Here is a 22,472-nt window from a genome sequence, read left to right on the forward strand (position 1 = left end):
TTATACTGTATTACAAGAGACCTCAGAGATGAGTAGACAGTGAAGTGGATTGACAACTGGCTGAATGGCAGAGTTCAGAGTGTTGTGCTTAGTGGGGCAGAGTCTAGTTGGAGGCCTGTAGCTAGGGGTGATCTACAGGCGTCAGTACTGTGTCCAGTGTTTTTCAACATATTCATCAATGACCTAGATGATGGAACAGAGTGCACCCTCAGAAAGTTTGCTGACAACACAAAGATGGGAGGAGTGGCTGATACCCCAGAGGGCTGTGCTGCCATTCAGAGGGACCTTGACAGGCTGGAGGGTTGGGCCGAGAGGAACCTCATGAAGTTCAACAAGGGCAAGTGCAGGGTCCTGCACCTCGGGAGGAATAACCTCGAGCACCAGTACAGGCTGGGGGGTGACCTGCTGGAGAGCAACTCTGCAGAGACGGACCTGGGAGTCCTGGTGGACAGCAGGCTGACCACAAGTCAGCAATGTGCCCTTGTGGCCAAGGCCAATGGTATCCTGGGGTGCATTCAGAAGAGCATTGCCAGCAGGTCATGGGAGGTGATCCTCCCCCTCTACTCAGCCCGGGTGAGGCCACACCCGGAGAACTGTGTCCAGTTCTGGGCTCCCCAGTACAAGAGGGACATAGAATTGCTGGAGAGAGTCCAGAGGAGGGCTACTAAGATGATTAGAGGACTGGAGCACCTGTCTTACAAGGACAGGCTGAGAGAACTGGGCCTGTTTAGCCGGGAAAAGAAAAGACTGAGGGGAAACCTCATCAATGTATATAAATATCTGAGGGGAGGGTGTCAAGAGGATGGAGCCAGTCTCTTTTCCATTGTGCCCAGTGAGCGGATGAGAGGCAATGGGCACAAACTGAAGCACAGAAAGTTCTGGTTGAATATGAGAGGGCAGTTCATTACTGTGAGGGTGACAGAGCACTGGAACAGGTTACCCAGAGAGGTTGTGGAGTTTCCTTCTCTGGAGATATTCAAAACCCGCCTGGATGCCATCCTGCACAGTGTGCTCTAGGTGATCCTGCCTGGCAGGGGGGTTGGACTAGATGATCTTCAGAGGTCCCTTCCAACCTCAGCCATTCTGTGGTTCTGTGATTCTGTAAGAGATAAGGTCAATTTATAGCAGCTGTCCTTAAACTCATACATTATTGAATTCTAAACTCTTTTTACTTCTAAATCTTTAACTACGATTCTGGGAGACATATTATGTCAAATTCTCAAATATTTCTTAATTTAATTTTCAAAAAGTTTTGGACATCCAGAAAGAGAGTCTGGATTTTTTCAAGGGATCATTTTGGAAAATGTGCGCTATAACCCCTCTCAATCTGTAAAATGTAGACAGTGATTTTTCTTACATGACAAGGATGATATGAAAATTAACCTGCTTAGAAGAAAAGATTTTTTTTCAGTTAAACATTTTGAATCTTTGTTATTATTTTTTCTGTAAGACTTTTCAGTAAGATCTTAATTCCTTCCATTGTCCTGAGGTGGAAGACCAAAGTTTTGGGGATAATAAATTTAGGAGGTTCTCTGTAGTCCTTTATTGGATTTTTTCAGCAGAGCCTCTGCCTTTCTGCCTAGAAAGAATTGCATTATATTTGAAATGTTAAAACAAACTTTTCAAAAAGCTGTGTCAAGAAAACTTTTGTTCCAGTGAGGTCAATAGGTATATTGGTCCCATCAGTCATAAATGTAGAAGGAGCTCAGGAAGGAGGAGTACTCTTGGACTTTCTGACTTCTGACTAGAAGGCTCATCTTAAAACAAAACAGAACAAAACAAAACAAAACAAAACAAAAAAGCTTTATTCTGTTTTGTTTTTCTCCTACAGAACTATGTAATTCCATGCAGTACAAGAAGGAAAAATATATATTCTACAGGCACAAATATCTGTATGTGCAGATGTGTATGTCTTTTCATGGCAATGTATGCATGTCTGTGATTGTACTCATACACATACATATAATAATCTCCATCCTTTACTTATTGCTCTCTACAACTACCTGAAAGGAAGATGTGGGAAGATGGGAGTCAGCCTCTTCTCACAGATAACTAGCAATATGACTAGAGGGAATCACCTCAAGTTGCACCAGGGGAGGTTTAGGTTAGAAACTTGGAGACATTTCTTCTCAGAAAGAGTAGTCAGGTATTGGAATGGGTTGCCCAGGGAAGTGGTGGAGTCCCTGTCCCTGGGGGGTGTTCAAGGAAAGGTTGGATGTGGTGCTTAGGGACATGGTTTAGTGGGTGATATTGGTGGTAGGGGGATGGTTGGACCAGATGATCTTGGAGGTCTTTTCCAACCCCAGTGATTCTACAATTCTACGACTAATATATATTCAAGACACTATCTCAACTCCTCTTCTTAATTTTTTTCATTTTTAAATATTCACTGTGGCAGTGATGGGGTAGAAATAAGGCAATAATTTCACAGTTAGAGCATTCATCTGATAAGAATAATGTCCAATATTCAGTCATTCCTTTACATGAGATGCAATTCTTAAATGTTAAGCAGGCACTAACACTCACTTCTCTCAGGTCCAGAAAATACCATAACATCTATGTCTGGAGTCTCTGCCAATCAGTAGACATGGAAGATCTTTGAAATTGAAGCCATTTCAGAGATGGTGACAAACAGTACACAGGTCACCTGTACTTCAACCACTATAAAAACTGGGACTATGAACTCCATCATGCATAACTCTTAATTGCTGGTCCTGATGTCACTCTCTGAAAGGGCCTTAGCCAGTCACTGATCCTCACCATTTGCTACTAGGTATTTTTAAGCAACTCCCTGCTCAACAATCTGGCTCCCATGGATTTGGATTTTCCTTGTTATTGTCTCCATTCATTGTAGTCTGTTTATACATCTCAAGCTAGGCAGCAAGTCATTTAAAAGTTAATCAGTGCAGTGCTCAGCATTTCAATAGCTGTCTCCTTTTATGTGTCTAGACATTAGTTGAGGAAGCCAACTCAAAGAAATGAGCTATAGTTGCTGTCTGAAACCTCATACCTTATCCCTTCTGAATTTCAGAAATGGTTCATCAGGAAGCTTGTGTTCCAGACATTAGGTTTATTCTGCGTCAAATGCAAAACCAAAAGAGATCATTTTCTATGCAGTTCACAACAATGCCAATCTAAGTAGAAGTCTTGAATTTGTAAATTTTCCATCGCCCACCACATGAAATGGTTATATATTAATTTATATTAATTCCATTTAGGATAAAATTTTATAAGAACTCCTATACATAGGGCCTTACTGTTAGATGACTTATTAAAATGGAACTCTAAGCATTTGCCTAATCCTAATCAATATGTAGATGTGAGTATTGCATCTTTGGTTCATTTTCAAACAAGAGAAAATGTTTCTATGGCAAATAGGGAGCAATAAAGAGTAAATAAACTGTAGAGTTTTATAGACACGTACACACGAAACGTATTCAAAAAAACAGACACATATAACAAACGTTGGTCTGTTTGCAATGTCCAATATAAACAAATGAATCCAGTTGACATCTTTGGGACTTACAAAAGCTGTGAAGAGAAAGTAGATACAATTGGTTTTTGCTGAAGTAGAAAAAAATATATATTCATGATGTACCTCACCTTCATATTTCATAAGCATTTATTAGCTATTACTTGTTCCTTCATGTGTAAGGGATTCTTTTCTGTAACTCTTGCGTAATTTGTGTGATTGCTGAATAACATGTTAGTTTAAAACTGTTTCCATGAAACTGAATTCCTGGATTTCATTTTCCAAATAAATATTTTATTAACCAATGTAAGTGTAACAGAAAGCCTTAAATTCTCCAAAGAAGTAAAAGCTCCATTTCTTTCATATCTCTCTCCTCCCCTACCCTTTTCTTTCTTTTTTTTTTTTTTGTTTTTTTTTTTTTCTGTTTTCCTTAATAAACATAAATTAGAGCTGCAGCAGGGTGGAAAGAATGCAGTCTGGTGTGCAAAAGCTTTCTATTGAAAACAAAACAAAAAGGCCTCCAACACAGAACACAAGAAAACAGTATGCATAAAATCAGTGAAGGCATTAAAAAAAAAATGTGTTTTTTAAATACTAGTTTCATAGAGGCTTGCAGATTTTTTCTTTCTTTCTTTCTTTCTTTCTTTCTTTCTTTCTTTCTTTCTTTCTTTCTGTCTCTCTGTCTCTCTATCTCTCTGTCTTTCTTAGTTACCCTTATGTTGGGAAAAATGGCCAGAAACACAATATTCAGTACTTCACTGTTGGTTCCTTAGTTAGGAGTATATTAGCAAGTTGATGTTAGTGTTAGTTTTATTGGCATAACCAAAAGAGCAAAACAGCAAAAAACAACAGTTTCAATTTACATGATTTATATGAATAGTAATCCAGGCCACATCTGTTTTTTTGGCTACATTAATTCTGAGAAAGAATGCTGCTCCATAGTCTGTGTGATGATATTAAATGGTAGCCTGAACCTTATTTAATTCTCAAGCAGCCAATTTCCCTTTAGTCTATTTCATTACTTACAAGAAATACATGCAGGTAACTTAGAAAATAGCCATTTTTAATTACCAAGTCACTATCTTCATAAAATATTTATTTGGTTAAACATTTTATCTTTGTTTCATTTTGCAATTTGTTAGCTATGAGTTTTGCATGAAACAGAAAAAAAAAAAGAGAGAGAGAGAGAGAGAGAGAGAGAGAGAGAAAGATTGTGATGTTTGCCCGTGCATTCATTTTTCAACTCTGAAGCTCAAAATGTTTGAAAATTTTCCATGGGAACTTTTTTATTTTGCTAAATTCTGATTTCATGGAATAAAAATAGTTCACTGGGAATATATTAACTAGAATGCATTCTTCACTAAAATGCTATCATACTAGTTTGTTACATTGTAATCCAAAACAAAACTGATGACAATTCTTTCAACAGTCTGTTTTTTTGTTGTTGTTTTGTTTTGTTTTGTTTGTCTATTGAAATGTGTTCTTTATAAAATCTGTAATGTTTCACATATGAGTACAAATTTTGTTGAAAGCAATTACCATCAAGAGAGGAAGAAAAATTCAAGTAAAACATCCAGCATTTCAGAATGGACATTCTGATTTTTTATTTATTTTTTTTTTGGGGGGGGGGGAGGGCTTTTAAAAGATTGATTTTATTCCACTACTTCTTCAAAAAAACTCTTTTATTATTGATTTAAGGCCTCTGGCCAGAATTAATGAAAATATTTTCTTAAAAACTAAAGAAACAAACAGATTTTTCTTCATTACAAACACTCCAGTAATATTTGAAACTGCCACAGAATGAGAGTTTAAATTCTATTCATATAGCTCTAAATCCCACATAGCTCTAAATCTAGCTAAAGCTTCAGGTTCAGACTTTAATTTTGTACTTTTTTATTATTTTATCTTACTTTGTTTAAATTATTTCTTAATGAATTTTTCTTTCCAGAGTGAGGTTATCTCAATCTACTGTCCTTGGGAAAGAAGACCTTCAAACCAAAATCTATGCCAAATAAAATAAAAATGTTGAAATATAAAATTAATTTGCTAGTACCTGCATAACGCTTGTGCAGAATTTAGCTGTGTATTTGGTGGATAAAGTGCAAGACAGGCAAACAAGGACATTTAATCCTGATTCATCTAAAGGCACATGAGAAGGAACATTTCTGGCTGCCTTTCCAATGTACCTCAAGCAAGACCTGGAAGAACCACCTGCAACGATGACACGAGAATGCAAATTGTTCAACCAATTTAGTAATTTTTTTTTTTTCTATTTGAAATTGCCAATTTCATTTAGAGAAACTATTACTGGCTTATAAGGTGGTGATTTTAGCACATAAATTATGTCTACTGCGAAAGTTGGACCTACCATGTCATTTTTCCAAGATATGATACAGTAACTACATAACATCAAACCTACATGATTCCTAGGTTATAATGAGTAACAGAGTGAGTGGACGTACTTTTTGCTAAGCTGAGTTGTTTGTCTTGGTGTCAACATAGGCACTGGTACAGAGCGGGCAATAGAACAGGGAGACAAAGAAAAGTCATACTGGGCAGAGTTTGTCAGAATGGTTAGTGATAATAAAAGAACCATATACCACTAACTCACAGATGCTGCATGAAGGCAGCTCTGCATGTGCCATTCAAGCTTGTCACATAAAATGAATAATCTCCCACTTTCATGTACTTGTTTGCTTAAAAAATAATAAAATTAATTAAAATTAAATACAATGATTTCAGACTGAATTGTCAGCTCTGGATCTAAAGCAAATGATACAGTTGGTTTAGGAGATTTTCCTGGGAGATCTAGAAAGCTGTATTATTCATGATTCTACTTCCAGTTTGAAATTCCAGTACCATTGAAGCCAACTGCAATTTTTCATTTATTTTGTTAGGGTCAGGTGTCATCCATAACAAAAAGATACTTCTGATAAGTCTCTTTAGTTTTATTTCCCATTTAATTCACTGTGTTTATATTTTCCAGAAAAATGTAAACTTGAGACCATGAAATCTTACTGAAGGAGCATCTATTAACACCAGATAGAAGGTGGTAAATAAAAAGATACTGGATCTTGCAGATACAATAGCTAGGATAGTAAACCAAATACAGCTGTAGAGTTGTAAGAGGATATCCCATGTGTTGGATATGCTATCATTTCACATCTTATTTATTTATACCCACTTAAACCAAAAAGTAAGTAAATCTTTGTCAAGTTCCAGATGAGCTCAAAAGTCTAAAGGCAAGAATTTAATTTACAACTTTTTCCTAAATCCATTTTATGCCAAATATTTTTACAAGGTGATGCCTAACTCAATTTGTGAAAATGCCACTTAGCAATCGGAAAACTGAAGCTGCATTTGGAAAATTGTATTGAATAAATTACATGTGGTGCCTAATTTTTTACTGGTATGGAATTCTAGAATATATTATTAATTTAAAAGGCATTGTAATGAAACATAGTCTTAATTTTTTTTTTTTATCAATTAAAGAAAATTAAAAACAGTGCTTGGTACAGAGAAGATGTTCAGCAAGGATAGCTTTCTCTCCAGTTTTATAACAATACCAGTGGAGACTTCACTAGTATATATATATGAGTGATTTATAAAATGTTTTGAAAGGCAATCTTCAAAATGCAGAAGTAGAGAGAACAAAACTACACAGAAAGCTCCATTTTCGGATCTGCTCAGCCAAGACTGTTCCAAGAGAAGCAGCTTTCTGGCCACTGTATTGGTCTTTGGACCAGCCTCAAAGGCACCCAGCATTACATCAAATTTAACTTTAGTCAATTTCAAATTAATTTCAATGCCATCTGGAGAATAAGCTTATTCCATTCCTTGTATTATTATTTTTTTATTATTATTTTTTAATTATATCCTGAGCTGGTGAAAAAGCTGCCTGGAAATAAATAAATAAATAAATAAAATAAAATAAAATAAAAACAGAATTAAAAAAAAAAAAAAAAGCCTGGAAGTTCTACAGGCTTTCCAGAGATGAAAAAGACATAGCCTAGCAACCTTGTCTGGAAAAAAATGACCTTCCACAAAATCTTACGGTTTTGAAACATTCAGATGTTCTTCCTGTTATTTCATTACATGAAATTTTGTAGGACCTATGGTATTCTCTGACCAAAAAACCACTTTTGTAGAAAATAACTTGGTTTGGAAAGAAATGAGCAACTAGTATTTTACCAAACATGGTATTCTTTTCCACATGCATGCTTTCCCTGAGTTATAGTGCATCCACTAAGTGGGGATGAAAAGCAGTATGAACCAAAACATTTCTGACTTCATTTACACTTGCTCTATAATGTTGAATTTTTATTTATCTGCATTTTTGAACATGCAAAATATATTTGCTTAGTCATATCCCTGTGGTTGAAGGAATACTTTAATAACAGTTTCAAGAAGTATTTTACGCTGTTAGCTAAAGTACAGAGCATTAACAACAGAAGTTGTATTTTCAGCATGCTTCATAGTGTTGAACTCATGGTCCCAAAGACTTGGCATAACTCTGTCATTGGAAAATGATTAGAAATTTCAATGCATTATTTTATCTGTTTCTAAAACCTCTGTAAAGTTCTTTAAAACTCACAAGCAATGCTGTGATCTGGGCTTGTAGTTTATTTATATTCCTATGTGAAAGCTTTCTTTCACTTATTTCTCATTTCATTTACTTCAAATAAGATTTAATGTAGAAAGAAAGACGACAAAAAAAATAAAACAAAGAAAAATGGCCTCTTCTGTTGCAAACGTATATATATATATGATATATAATATAGATTTTTAAATCTTATATAAATTATATATATATATATATTTAAGAGCTAATTTAAAAATAAAGTATTTTTCCAGGTCAGGTTGGAGTATAAATTACTTTTTAAGTCCTTATGGACTATGAGATGTACATAATAATTTGTTCGTTGTCATTAATAAATCTAATCAAGGTCTAGTCACCAACTTTTGATGAAACATTTTTGATTGGAAAATGATTACTTGGGAAGCCTGAAAGAAGTTGTGGGAAAGAATTAAATGTACCACATTTTTTTAATTTAAATAAGAGGAATACAACACACACACACACACACACAAAAGTTTATTCAAAGCTGTCAGGACACTTTAAAAATGAAGAATACAGTAGCATGACATGCCATGTATAAAAACACATGTATAAAAACACTTTTAATTTGATAATATAACAGAACTACAATAAAAAAATCCAGCATGTAAGAATTTGATCTTTTTGTCCATAGAGATCATATTTACTATGCAATTATTACTTATAATAAATTGTATTTGATTTCTTGAATACAAAAAAAATAGAATTAACAACAATTAATATTTATAGTGTAAGTATATGTTTTCTATTTACTTTATGAATGGTTTTGATAAAGCTATAAGGTGCTACTCAAATATTATTGTCTATGTTGCTCTCTAATTCAGTAGTGTGGACTCAGAATAGTTGGACTTAAGTCTTTGGAAATGCCTGAAAAATAAGGCAGAGGGATTTGAGATGTGTGACTTATTTTAAAGGATATCTAACTTAAAGCAAAAACTGCTGAAGGAAGACAGATATTCAGTTCCTGTGTTCAGATAGTATTTAGTTGATAAAACTCCAATTAACCTTAATCCACTTTTTTATTTAAAATGAAAAGATGTTTTTAAGCATTGAGCATGTTTGTTCTGGATGATGGTTAAATATGTTAGTTACTAAGGAATAAAAATTTAATTTTGAAGTGAAGCTGACATTTTTTATTTCTGGAACAAAGGTGTATAAAACAGGCAATGCAATGCATTGTATGTGACAATTTGAGAACAGATGTGTATTTTATATGTAAGGACTTAAATACCTGTGAAAGGACTTAAATACCTGTGAGCTTTAACCACATTTCTTATGTGAAACAAAAGTGTAAAGGCTGTTTTCAGAAGCATGGCTGTTTTATGTCAAAGAAAAAAGCCATGGCTTTGTTCAGGTTTAGACTTGTAATTGTACAACACAGGGAATTTTCGTACAGGTCATTATTCCTGATGCCAGAAAGATGCAATTCAGTGGCTACAGAATTCTTTCTGACAACAACAACAACAAAAAAAAAACTCTTAACAAAGTTTTTCCATGTATACTTCTTTCAGTCATTGGCCTAGATATCTTGTATGAGACAGATTTTCTCTCTCTCCTATCTATTTAATTTCCATGACAAGAAGTCTCTTCTTATGACAAGATTTTTGGTATCCTGCTCTTGTTCCAGAGAGAGGATTTATCTGAGGATGCCTTCGTAAATTAACAGGTCATAAATGCTAGACTGTTCATCACATGGATGGAAGTAAGCAATCACCTAACACTCTGAATTACCCGACCTCTGCTGTGAATATCACTGAGATGTGGAATGTAGGTGACACCAGTCCTGTATATGATTCTTTCTCATACTGAAGTGCAATACTATGTGCAGGACTCAAGGTCTCGTGCTCTGAAGTTTCTTCTCTCTTGTCTTTCTTTATCACAGACAAAAATCCACAGGTTTCAGCTAATTTTGGTATACGTTTTTTCCCTTGCTCTGATCAAGTGTTGCAATTAAATTGGATTTCAGGTTGCCCTAAGCTTTGGTAGCTTTTCTCTTAAACTAAGAACTACAGAAATAGAAAAAGACTGATGAAGAATGTATTTTATACTCAAATCTGAGGAGCACTGTTCACAGCATAATTCACAGATCAAACAGTTCCCAGTGGAAAAGAACATTAAAGATTTCCTTTAAATCTTCACCTACTTTCCTTTCGAAAGACCAAGACATTGCTTGGAACTCTCCTTTTGGCTTCCAACACAGCCTACTGCTGTGGCACCTTTTGATTTTTTTTAAACCATTTGGAAAAAAAAAATATCTTGAGAAGGAGTTTAGAAGGACAAATGTAAACTGCAGAGGGCCCTTTATAGACTGATGAGTAAGCAAGAAATTGAAGGTATAGGAAGAGAAAACTTCTGTTTTTCAACTGTGTTTTAGGCAATAATTAATACTACAGAATTAGGGGGGCAGAACTTCCCTTGTAGATAATGGAAAAAAATATAATCAGTGTAAATATTAGTTAAGAACCATTATACATTTCTAAACAACTTAAAAATAAATCTAGCAATACAAGTAATCTAACGCTCCTAGTTAGCTAGTGCTGCTACATAATAGATATATGAAAGACAGTTATTTATACACTGCTATCTGGAAAATAGTAAATAAAATCAGTACCTAGGTGAAACTTTCAGAAACTTAGTGGTTCATTTCCCTTCTTCCTGGCTGTAGAATTCTCCTGCTGGGCTGAGGTGATGGATTGACACATTTTCTTCAGCTATCTTAAATATGATTGTCTCTGAATTCTTGGTGCCTCCAGGCTGTCTGTCTCTTCCACTTTTTCCCTTGCTGTTATTTGTACAGCTAAAATGAATATCTTCTCTATTCTCTTGGATGTCTATTAGGATCTGAAGGGTCAGAAGTGAAGCCAGTTCACAAGCAAAATAATAAGAATGATCTCAGTGAAAACACCACTGTGTCTTTTAAAGATAGTCAATATTTAACATATATATAACAAGGATTTGTACTGACAGAAATAAATTACTGTTAGCCTGGAACTACTCGTTAGTTAAAACTGTCTAATCTATCTCAGGCAAAATACTATTCATGAAGGAAAAGGTAGATAGCCAGGAAGGACTGAAGAAGAAGAAAGTCGTATTTGTTATATACAGTAAAATAAAAGAAGCAGATAATTATATATAAAAGTGAAATCCTTTGTAAAAACAATTATTTTTACTCTACATTTTAAAATTTCAAGTCTTATGCTCAAGTGAAAAAAGTGAAATGTGACCAAATCAGTAAACAAAATTACCAATATTTGCTTGTTTTAACTTATGTCTTTAACTTGCATGATTTTCTGTATTATTTTTAATTAACACAAAATATAGATACATTTAGTTCACAAGCAAATATGTATAGTCTCAATATAATTTCCCAGACAATAATTATGATTAAAGTTGCCTTCTAGAACATAGGGCTTCCTAGCAGAGAGACGCTGAAGGTTGGATGAAAATATTCTAATCAACAGGTTTAATCCTCTGGGATTTTCTTCCTTTCCCTTTCCCTTTCCCTTTCCCTTTCCCTTTCCCTTTCCCTTTCCCTTTCCCTTTCCCTTTCCCTTTCCCTTTCCCTTTCCCTTTCCCTTTCCCTTTCCCTTTCCTTTTTTTTTTTTTTTTTTTTTTTTTTTTTTTTGGTTAACATTCAGATTTACCTAGATTGATTTCTGAGTTAATTCTTGAAATCAACACCCCATTCTGGACATAAATATGTCAATCTTTCCACTAACCTGCCAGGACTCCTAAAAGACTTTAGGCCTTGTATGAAGTATAATGTTGTTCTGGTTTATCTCAGTAGTAAGCTCTAGGAAGTGTTTTTTTGTTTGTTTGTTTGTTTGTTTTTTGTTGGTGGTGGTTTTTTGTGTGTGTGTGTGTTTTGTGTGTGTGTGATTTTTTTTTTGTGAATTTTACTAACATCTAATGAATTCTGGGACTCATCAACAGGCCCTGACCACCAAAGATAAGCTTATGAACAGACTACCTGATCTAAGATTTTAAACACCTGCCAGTCAAATTCTACCTCGTTAATCAGAGAATACTAAATTATTTCTGACATTGTTGGTATTTCCTGAAAATCTATGTGTTTGCAGTTGTAATCTGAGAGTTTTAAAAGAAAACATGTAGTCTTTAATAGGCTTGGGATTCCAGGTCATTAAATTTTATGTTCTGAAGTCATAGTTGTTTAATTATCAGCTAATACAGAGCTTTCCCTAACCACTTTAATAAGGTAGAGTGAATTGAAATGCATTAGGAGTAAAGCAGAGTTTTGCTTTTAGATATTCAGCCTTTCTTTATTTGAACTTGGAATTGTCACTAAAAACAACTTTAAAAAAAGTGTTGAGGATATGTAGCAATTTCCAATCAGAATTTTGAAGAAATCAGAAGATTTCTCTTTTTTTTTTTTTTTTTTTTTTTAATTTGGTAAAAAACTGGAATAGTCAACATTAAAATATTACATTACTAATATTCTACATTCCTATATTATGCCAGGAAAATATGAGAAACTTGTCTACATTGAGCACTTCGTTTTCCTTTATTTGACAAGTTGAAATTAGATATTGTTTCAGATGTGCATTTAAGTACAGAAACATCAAAAACTAACCAATAGAATTTTGTGGCCTTCTGCACAAGATAATACCTCATCTTATGTAAAATAATTACCACATCACCATAGTATCTAAGCCCTTTCCTTTGGAAAATGAAGCAAGATCTTTGACATAGAATCACAGAATCACAGAATCATCTAGGTTGGAAGAGACCTCCAAGATCGCCTAGTCCAACCTCTGACCTAGCACTAACAAGTCCTTCACTAAACCATATCACTAAGCTAATCTGCCACACATCTGCCATATATCTGCCACACATCTCCCATACAGCTTTGTTTCTGTCCTCCTTTTCTCTCCTTGTGAGCAAAGTGTTTCATTTTCCTGACAGCAGTTTACTGCAGAGAAAGTATATACTGGACATAGCGTAGTTAAAGATGTTCCTTTTATGTTTCATCTTATTTTTTGAGACAAATCACAAGGGTATTTTTGTTTGTTTGTTTGGTTGGTTGGTTGGTTGGTTGGTTGGTTGGTTTTTATGTGAAGGGATAGCATTGGTTTTGCTTTAGAAAGTTTTAGTACGTTAGAGAAGTGGAGTTCCTACACAATGAACATAGCTTCTGGGTAAAAGTTCAGATAAGTATTGTTAAAAATTTTGACATGTTGAAAATAAAATGTAGCTGAATCTAAAAATATATTTGAATATGTAGATATGGTTTGAACAATTATTTCACACAGGTTTTGAAGTAAATAAATTAAAGATATTTGAAGATCTGTGCTGTAGGCCTTGAATTTGAAGTCTCTTGAATTAATAGTCTCTGTAAAGCCACTGGAAAGAACCAATGTGCTCACAATATCCCATTCTCGCAAGGAACCATATTATTGTAAACTTGGACTGTCCTAACTCTGGTGGATTCAGTACCAATATGTTACAAAACTATAATACAGATTCAACAACAACAACAAAAAAAGTGTCCAGAAAAGAAGCCACATTGTCACTATGAAAAGGAAGCTCCCAAACATGTTATTTCAGCTTCCATAGAGTCAAGGAACACCGGGTACTCTGTCTGGGGTGGAGTTAACTTTCCTCATAGCAGCCCATATAGTATTGTGCTCTGCACTTGTAGCTAGAACAGCATTGGTATTGCACCAATGTTTTGGCTATTGCTGAGCAGTGCTGGCACAGCATCAAGGCTCTCTCCAAACCAGTAGGCTGGGGATGGGCAAGAGATCGGGAGGGGACATCACTAGGGCAGCTGACCTAAACCAGCCAAAGGGATATTCTGTACCAAATGATGTTACACTCAGCAATAAAAGGTGGGAAAGGGGAAGGAGAGGGGTGTGTCTGAATTCCTGCTCACATTGTCATCTAAGATCTGAGCCTCCATTTCATCTGTTTATTTTCTTTCTAGGAGTAAAAAGGGGAATAAGTATAGCCTGAAAGTGCATGAGTAATATAATTGATAATCCACAAAATTGTAGGACTATATGAATCTTCATTCCTACTGATTTCAATGTTTGATGATTTAAGTATGATTGCATACACTGGAATTGAATTGTACCAGAATGAATTATGAGATTAAATCTGTGATTTTTTAAAAATTATTATTTTTTTCTCAAAAATAATGTCTAAAATACAGATGACAATGATAGGAGTTCAACTTATTCCTAAATAAAAACTGAGAAGTACTGTAATTATTTGGGGTGTTTTGAAATGAAAAATCACACAGAACAGTGATGTAGTCTTAAGTCCACAAAGCCACCAAATACACTGTTAGAAGTCCACTGTGTGTGGATTAAACCAGTCTGTTTCAGCATGAACTAGTTCAAAGCGCTATGGATTTAAATTAATCATGATATTTGACTCTTGGCCCAACATTTTATCCTTGGCCTTCTTTCTTTAATCAGTATAAATCTAACAGCCTACGTATATTTGCCCTTAACCTCTGACGTCCTGACGGATGCAAAATTTTGCACAATGTCCCTATACTTGTGCCTTACCCTATGTGTCTGATATGGTTTATTTAGTAGTTATGGGGCTAAGAGCGAACTGCTTGATGACTCTGGGACCTCCAAATGCACAAGAGACAGTGATAAACTAGAGAGAGTCCAGTGAATGTCTATTAACTTGGTTAGGGGGCTGGAGCACATAATGTGTGAAGAGAGGTTAAGGGAACTGGGCATGCTTAGCCCGGAAAAGTAATTATCCCTTGTTCACTCAAATACAGGAGTGTATTAAATGAAGCTAATTGAAAATACACAGAATGAGATATTTTATCACACATGTCGTTGTGCCATGAAGCTTCATGCCCCACAGTTTTGTGGATACTAAGTCTATGTCACTTCAAAAAGTGATTAGAAGAAAATAAAAAATCTCTAACAAGGCTATTAAACAGAAAGACACCACTTCTTAGGAAAAAAAAAAAATCCTGACTTTTAAATTGCTGTATCCTGCAATAAATCCTAAGAAAACATTCTTACATAATTCCCAAGGTTTTTCACTCCTTCCCAGGAAAGTGATGCCACGTATTGTGAGGAACTAAGCTAGATGGACCTTTGACCTGATGTGGTAGAGTTGTTTTTATGTGCCGCATCTTTGATAACCAGAGTGGCAAGTGAAGTAGGAGATGGGGTCCAGATCAGTGCCAGTGGAAAGATAAGCAGCTCATGGATTTATTGTCTGCTCTGTTGTATAAGAGTGAAATCAGTGTGAGTAAATACAAACAGAAGAAAGATTCCCCTTGAATAAGCTGGCCAGCTGAAGAGCCAAGTATGTGGGTGAGCTGTGAAAACTGGAGTTGTTTATTGAAGCACGTCATTACAACATACACAGTGTTGACTGCTGAAGTACTCCTGGTGGATAGGGACAGGAAATTTGGTTTTCCATTCTCCCGTTTCAGAGATGTGACACTGTTATGCATCATTGTTCTTGTGTTTGAACCATCTAGGTTGGGGGCTAATGAAAAACAAAGGGCTGATAATCAGTGTTCTTACAATGCAGTGAATGAAAAAAATAACAAATTGGACAAAACAGTTGGAGGTCCTTTGTATCATTCTTGGCTAAGAATTTGATTCTCCAGCCAAGTTATGAAAAAGAAATAAAATATTTTCCTGACAATGTAAAATCATTTAAGAGTATCTAGAGACTAAATACTAGACATACTTAAGGAAGCAATTGAACACTGATTAGTTTGGGTGGACTATTCAGAAGCTTAGAGCCAGATCCAGCATACTTCATTAAAATTTAGAATTTGTATATAAATCTTATTACCACATTTTGATTAACATTTAAGAGTAGTTTTTAAAAAAAGCATTCATAAATGTGGTGGATTATAAAGCTGCACATTTTCTATGATTTCTTTGTGCTCAGCAGGAGACAAGGCATTTGCAAAAGAATTACTGGCACTGCTACAGTAATTAGTAACAGTGGGAGATAATAAATCTTAGTGCTTTGGAAAAAGGAATAATATACATTGCATGGACATCAGCAAAAGTATCTCCCATTGTTTTTCCATATCTAAGTCAATCCAGTTTACAGAGATATTGCTATCTTGAGCAAAATAGAAAGAGTTACTAGGGAGGTTACTTAAGTTCAAGGATAATGTTAGATCACTGATATGTTACTATTATTATTATATACTGATATCAATACAAGCAGCGTGGTATATAATGGTGATAATTAAATTAAATTGGCCATTATTTCCTGAAGTTCATTTATTATTTTTGTTGTTATTGTTATTGCTATTGTTGTTATTACTATTGTATTTATCTGAAAAGCAATGCTATTTGCCATTAGAGATCAAAATAATTTTTTTGAGAAGAATAAAACTGTATTAAAGATGGATCAAATATTCTTGGTGCTAGCTGATGAATTTGTTTGTTTTTTTTTTTCTGAAATCAATTCAATATTAATTTTGGTTTTCGTTACATTCACATAGAACATAGTTAACAAAATTCTGCCAACTCTTCACCATGTTTAATGACTTGCATGCTTTTTCTGCCCTGTATCTTGTTTCCAGTCCAGAAATTATTTTATCTGTTTTTGAGTATTTAAAATAATCAAGTCCAAATTCTGATTAAAAAATTGGGTAATTACATAAAATTGTCCACCACTAGCTGAATGTGGGCTTATAAAATATTTCTTTACCTGTGCTGAGCTTTTGCTGATGACCTTACTGAATTTTCTCTAATGAATGAAATAATATGAAAACCTCTGTCTCTAGCCTTGTCAGTTTTCTAAAGGCACTTCGGCACTTCTGCTTCTAATTCTACTCTGCATGGAGCCAAAAAAAAAAAAAAAAAAAAAAAAAAAGCCCCTTCATACCATGACTCCAGTTGTTTTCTCCTTTCACCTTCTCTGTTTCAACTGTCTTGCTGTTGAAGTTGCCTTTCCCCAGTATTGCCAGTTAACACAAGCAACAAGAATGAGAAGAAAAAGAGTGAGCAGAGAGTCTGAAAGACTGAAGTGCTTAGATAACTCTTACCATGTTCACCATAACTGCTTCCTCTCCATTAGCCTTTCCTCACTCCCTCATTTCCAGCAGCCCTTCCTCACTCCCTTCTCTCTAACATTGCCCTCCATCCCTCCTTCAACTAACAGTTCTGTACTTGCATGTAACTTTCGTTATAATAGGTGCCACTATGGTGGGCTTTACAAAACACTGCCCCCCCCCCCCCCCCCCCCCCGAAAAAAAGATAATATGGAGAGAGAGAGAGATTTTTGTTTGAATCCTTGTTATAGAATCTGAAGCCTACCTGTTATTTGATGAGCTTAGAAAATAAATCATCAACAAAATAATGAAAAAGCAGTTGTAGTCCAAGGCAGGCCAGAATGTTAAACTGTATGACAGTCTGTGCTTCTCTAGGCTTTGTAATTCTTACTTATAGGGATTCCAGAAACAAAATCTTAGGGACTTGTTTTCAAAAAAATATTGGTCTAAACCAATTTCATGTTTCTGCCATGCTGTTCACAAGTATTGAACTGCTTCCTCAGTTTGAATTCTTTGTTGCCATATTTTTGACATCCCATCCAATTAGAATATAGCCCACTTGAAAAGCTCAGTACTTGACTGCTTGGAAAATTAAATGGAATGTTATACCTAACTAGTGAATTTGGAACTGTCAGACTTGATCAGAATGAAATGCAAATATATAGTAAAATAGGATATAGTGTTTTGAAAAAAGAAAATTGAATACATTTATTTTCAAATATAACTCTGCTTATTCTATTATTTTGCTTTTACTTGTGCTTAAAGCACAAAGTAACATTTTTTTTCTTTCCAATATGAAAATTGGACCTCTAGACCTCTAGACCTCTAGACCTATAATCTTATCACAATGGGTGAAAATCCATTGCTTTTCAGGTGAATGGTAGGTAGGACTGCTTGCTGTCCAGAAATTCCAAAACTATTGCCACTATTGATATGCATAAAAACAACAAAATGTATATTACTATGAATATGCTTATTTCATAGCCTGTTCAATGTAAAGTTGATCTATGTATGTGCATGTGACCAGTACCCCCTGCTCCTGACCCCTGACAGAATGGTTAGCATAACCAGCAATAAGGCAAATATCCACAATATGTAAGCAGTCTGTTAATGTATACCCCTGCCGCCTTCCCTTTCCCCCTCTCTGGCCCCAGGCTGTGAGGACACCCACTGTCAGGGTGCTAAGGGCATTAGTGATATCAAGACCCAGGTGCTGGGTCACCAAGAGAGCGTGGGGGACACCCATTGACAGGGTGGTGAAGCCCATCAGCATTATTAATACCCAGTTGTTGGATCACCAGGATGTGGTGAGACCCATCCTGGAACAGGGAAATGTGACAGCACAGGGAGCACTGTCTGTAAATACAAACAGCTACAAGCACTGAGTGGGACTTAGACCAGAGCTGCTGCTAGGCAGCAAAACCTGTGATCTCCAGTGGCCTCCACCACTGTCTTCTGCCTCTGAGGACTGAATGAGTGACTTGTGATCTTTCATGTAAACTCCGAGTCCCACTTACGATTGCGTCATACGCAGGTTGATAAGAATTTGACCTGATCTGCAGAGGGTCCATCCAGATGACTGAAAACCCTGTGTAAATGAGAACCCTGGAAATTCTGTGTAACTATATGCTACATTAAGAGCTAGAAATTGTAGATAATAAGCTATGCTGATTGCTAATTTCTTTTTACTTCATCATAAATCTCTAATTGTAACCACAACCCTTTGGTCAGTCCTCATTCTGCCAAGGATCTCTATAAAGAACCTGCCTGTCCTCTGTAGTGTTGAATGACAATGCAGTAATGTGTGGGGCCTTACCTTCATCTGTACAGTCAATATGTTGTGCTGGACATGCTTGCTAAGGGTTATCTATTTCGGAAATTTAGAGGTAAATCAAAGCATGGCAAACAAAATTCTGCTTTTTGAATTATTGGAATAAGCACGTACTAAATTTAAAAAGCAAGAGAGACAGCTCCAAGCAGTGACATTCAGACCTGAACATATGACAAATCGAACGGCAAATTTTGTTTCAATTTGTCTGGTGCAAGAGACATTCCTGCTTTCATTTTAAATCCTATGATGGGACATGGTTTTCTTTAAATTCTTGGCTGATAAACAGAAGTGAGGTCAGTCACAGAGGTCACATGAAGTGTTCACAAAATGACTTATTGACTCAATCACAAGATTTAGTTTTCACAACTGACCTGTAACTCTGGGTGCTCTTGTATTTTCTTTTTAAACAGTCTCTGATTGTCCCAGTTTTAAAATTGAGTCTTCTTAAGACAGACTTGCCTCTAAATGCCTAGATCACTAGATATTCTTGACAAAAGTCCCATGAAAAGCACCAGAAACTTTTATTTTTAGTCACTTTTTTTTTTTTTAAAGAAACTGTGATTATGATATAAAGAACCTTGTCAAGTTAGATATAGTGAAAATTTCAAATGAGCGTTCAAGGTATTCTGAAACCAGACAAAACTTAAAATTCTGCTACATAAGTCACTGTTGTCGTTGAATAATATGGAATAAAAAATCAGAATTAAAAAGGGAAAGATTCAGCAGCTTTTGCTAGAAAACCACAGTTCAGACATCCAAGAAAAAGGGAGAGGGATCAAAATCAAGAGCTGCCAAAGAAGCTCTCCAATACCAATGAAAAAGGAGGTTTACAATAATAAAGCTTATTTTAGAAGTGCTGTGTTGTGCAATGTCTCATCTGCAGTGAATACTGAGGAAAGTATAACATAAAACAGAGGAAATTGAACTGCTATAAAAATTATAGATGTCATTTTTCTGAATGGTCTTCTATTAAGATTGTTTTATACAGTAATATTTGGATACAATATTTTTGTGCTTTATTTTTATGGACTTTTTTATTCATACAGATTACAGGATTATATAGCCATGTCAAAAAATAATGAAAATTTCTTATTCATTTTAATGGGAAAAAAAAGAAAAAGAGATAAATGGAGAACACATAGCAGGAGGAAAAAGGAAATTGTATTTCAGAATTTCTCCTGAGGTGTTTTTTTGTTTGGTTGGTTGGTAGGTTTTTTTTTTTTTTGTTCTGTTTTTTTTTTGAGTTTTTAACTGCTATTTACATTTGACATAAAGTATATAATTTCTTTACAGACTAATGCAAAATGCACATTTCTGATACCTATTTCTTTCTACATATACAGATAGGAGTTAATTTATTTCATGTGTACCATAAGGACACCTGCTACGTCAGAATTGCACAAGTTTGTACCACACATTGTTTTGCTTGTTCCCCTCTGCCCAATATAACTGTTCCAAACGTTTCAGTTTTGTTCCGTACCACACATTGTTTTGCTTGTTCCCCTCTGCCCAATATAACTGTTCCAAACGTTTCAGTTTTGTTCCATTTCTGGTCTCTCTAGAAAAGAAATTGGCACTTTTGACATATTTTGCCAATGTTAATCTGTTTCCTTGAGGAAAGGAAGCATCAGAAGGCAAGGAAGTGTGTGAGAAATGACAACACGCACATATTTACTTTTTAATATATATATTACTTATTTATTGCTACAATAATACAGAAGTATCACAATACACCTATAAAATAGCACAGTTTCTGCCTAGAATGACTATAACTAAATGTAGCTCCAGCTGATATAAATAGGATCCATGCATATGCACTTGCAGTCTGGATTTTTCCATGCCAGTCGTGTTTCTATGGTTAGACCCATGTGTTTGAAACCTGGTGACAGAACAAGTCTGTGCAGATCCAGTAGTGAAATGGAACACTTCTATTCCTTTGCTTTTTGTCAGGATACCTTTTTGATGTCAGCAATTGCTTTTTTTACTAGGAATGGTTTTTTATTTCTTATTTTTTAAGAAACTAAAATATCAGTATCCTTGAAATCTGAATTAGGCATTTATTGCTGGTGTCCAGTACTTGGATGAAAAGAAGATTTAAATCTTGCAGCCCACCAATAATGCATTGTTCCCAACCTGAAGAAAGAAAAAAATAATAATAATAATGACAGTGCATGTGCCACTAAAATTTAACACTGTGAGGTCAATTGAAAGTACTGGTACATTTAAGGAAAAGGAAAACTTGCAAAAAATAAGGATGTTCATTTCCAGCAGTGTTAAAAGTAAAGTACAGTTGACAAAATTATCCTGGTCAGAGTGATTGACCTATTGACCTTAATACTGTAATGAGAATTTGAGTGACAACTAGAACACAATAATCTGGGTCTCACCCTAAACCGAAACCCTTTTGAAATTCTTCTTCATGCTCCTTTGGTACAGTGCTGTTTAATTCATCCTGCTGTTATGTTCAAATCTTTTGCTTGCCTCAGAGGTATATACACCCTCAGAGGGCCTGTAATAGGATTAAGAGCAAACCAAAAGGTTAAATTGCTATCTTGTTCTGAAGTTTAAACTCACGATTACAATTTGCAAGTTGCAACCCTCCATCTAAGCCTTGTAGCAAGGACAAAAACAATTTATTGATTTTTATGAAGAATCAATCCTAAGAAATGTGATTTCATTTCTGGAAAATTCTGATAGGGTACAGACAATGTTTAAAAAAAAATCAAGAGAATGAAAAATTACTAAAATTAATAAGTTGTATTGCTGTGCACCATTCTGTGACACCTAAAGAGATACAAAAATTTATGTGTTAGAGTGTAATAGTCACAATACAGGTAGTAGAGACAAAGTTGAGGTAGAATAATAATGTAGAACTGTCAAACCGTCTTAAAAATCAAGAAACCAACATGGGGAAAAAAAAAAAAAAGTGTAGGCCACATCTTCAACTCCTAAGCACAGCTAAGTGCCAAGAGTAAATTATTCCTTCTTAAAATATCTATAATGAGATTTGTGATTTTTTTATGAGTGACTATATAATACCAGAGATGCTCTAGTTAAGCGCCATCTCATCCACAAGACTGACCTTGCACAGCCAGACTAGACTCAATAAAACAGAGTTGAGCTTTCTACGTCTATCCTCAGTCAGAACATGAAAACTCGTTACCCAAAAAGATAAATACTAAATGTTGTATATTTCTTATTAATTGAAGAATTCACGCCTGATCATTTTCACTTACGTTTTTTCTCTCTGCCACACTGCAAAGAAAACAGGTAGTCAATGTTCTTTCCACCCTTGTTTTGTATTGTTCTCTAGGAACAGACAAGAAGTTTTATAATTTTTTAATAATGTTATAATTTAGGATTTGATTCATCTATATATATCTGCCATATGTTGGTAGAGTTTAATTTAAGTCTGTGGAGCTCTTTTGACATACTGACAAATGCAGTGATGAATAAAAGCTTTTAGTCATTTTTTTCCAAAAAGCAGTCATGTGATTCACATCACAAACTCTCTCTCTCTCTCTCTTTT

The 22,472-nt window shown here is 35.1% G+C and overlaps 1 long non-coding RNA gene across 1 annotated transcript; it reads left to right on the top strand.

Moving 5' to 3' along the window:
- Positions 1 to 763: 763 nt before the first annotated feature.
- LOC121062389 lies at positions 764 to 21,960 on the top strand. Its single transcript, XR_005815534.1, has 3 exons — positions 764 to 1,088; positions 19,230 to 19,236; positions 21,949 to 21,960. It is a non-coding gene; the product is annotated as an uncharacterized LOC121062389 (long non-coding RNA).
- Positions 21,961 to 22,472: the final 512 nt, after the last annotated feature.

Source organism: Cygnus olor, chromosome 1 (genome assembly GCF_009769625.2).
Source record: "Cygnus olor isolate bCygOlo1 chromosome 1, bCygOlo1.pri.v2, whole genome shotgun sequence".
Taxonomy (NCBI): domain Eukaryota; kingdom Metazoa; phylum Chordata; class Aves; order Anseriformes; family Anatidae; genus Cygnus; species Cygnus olor.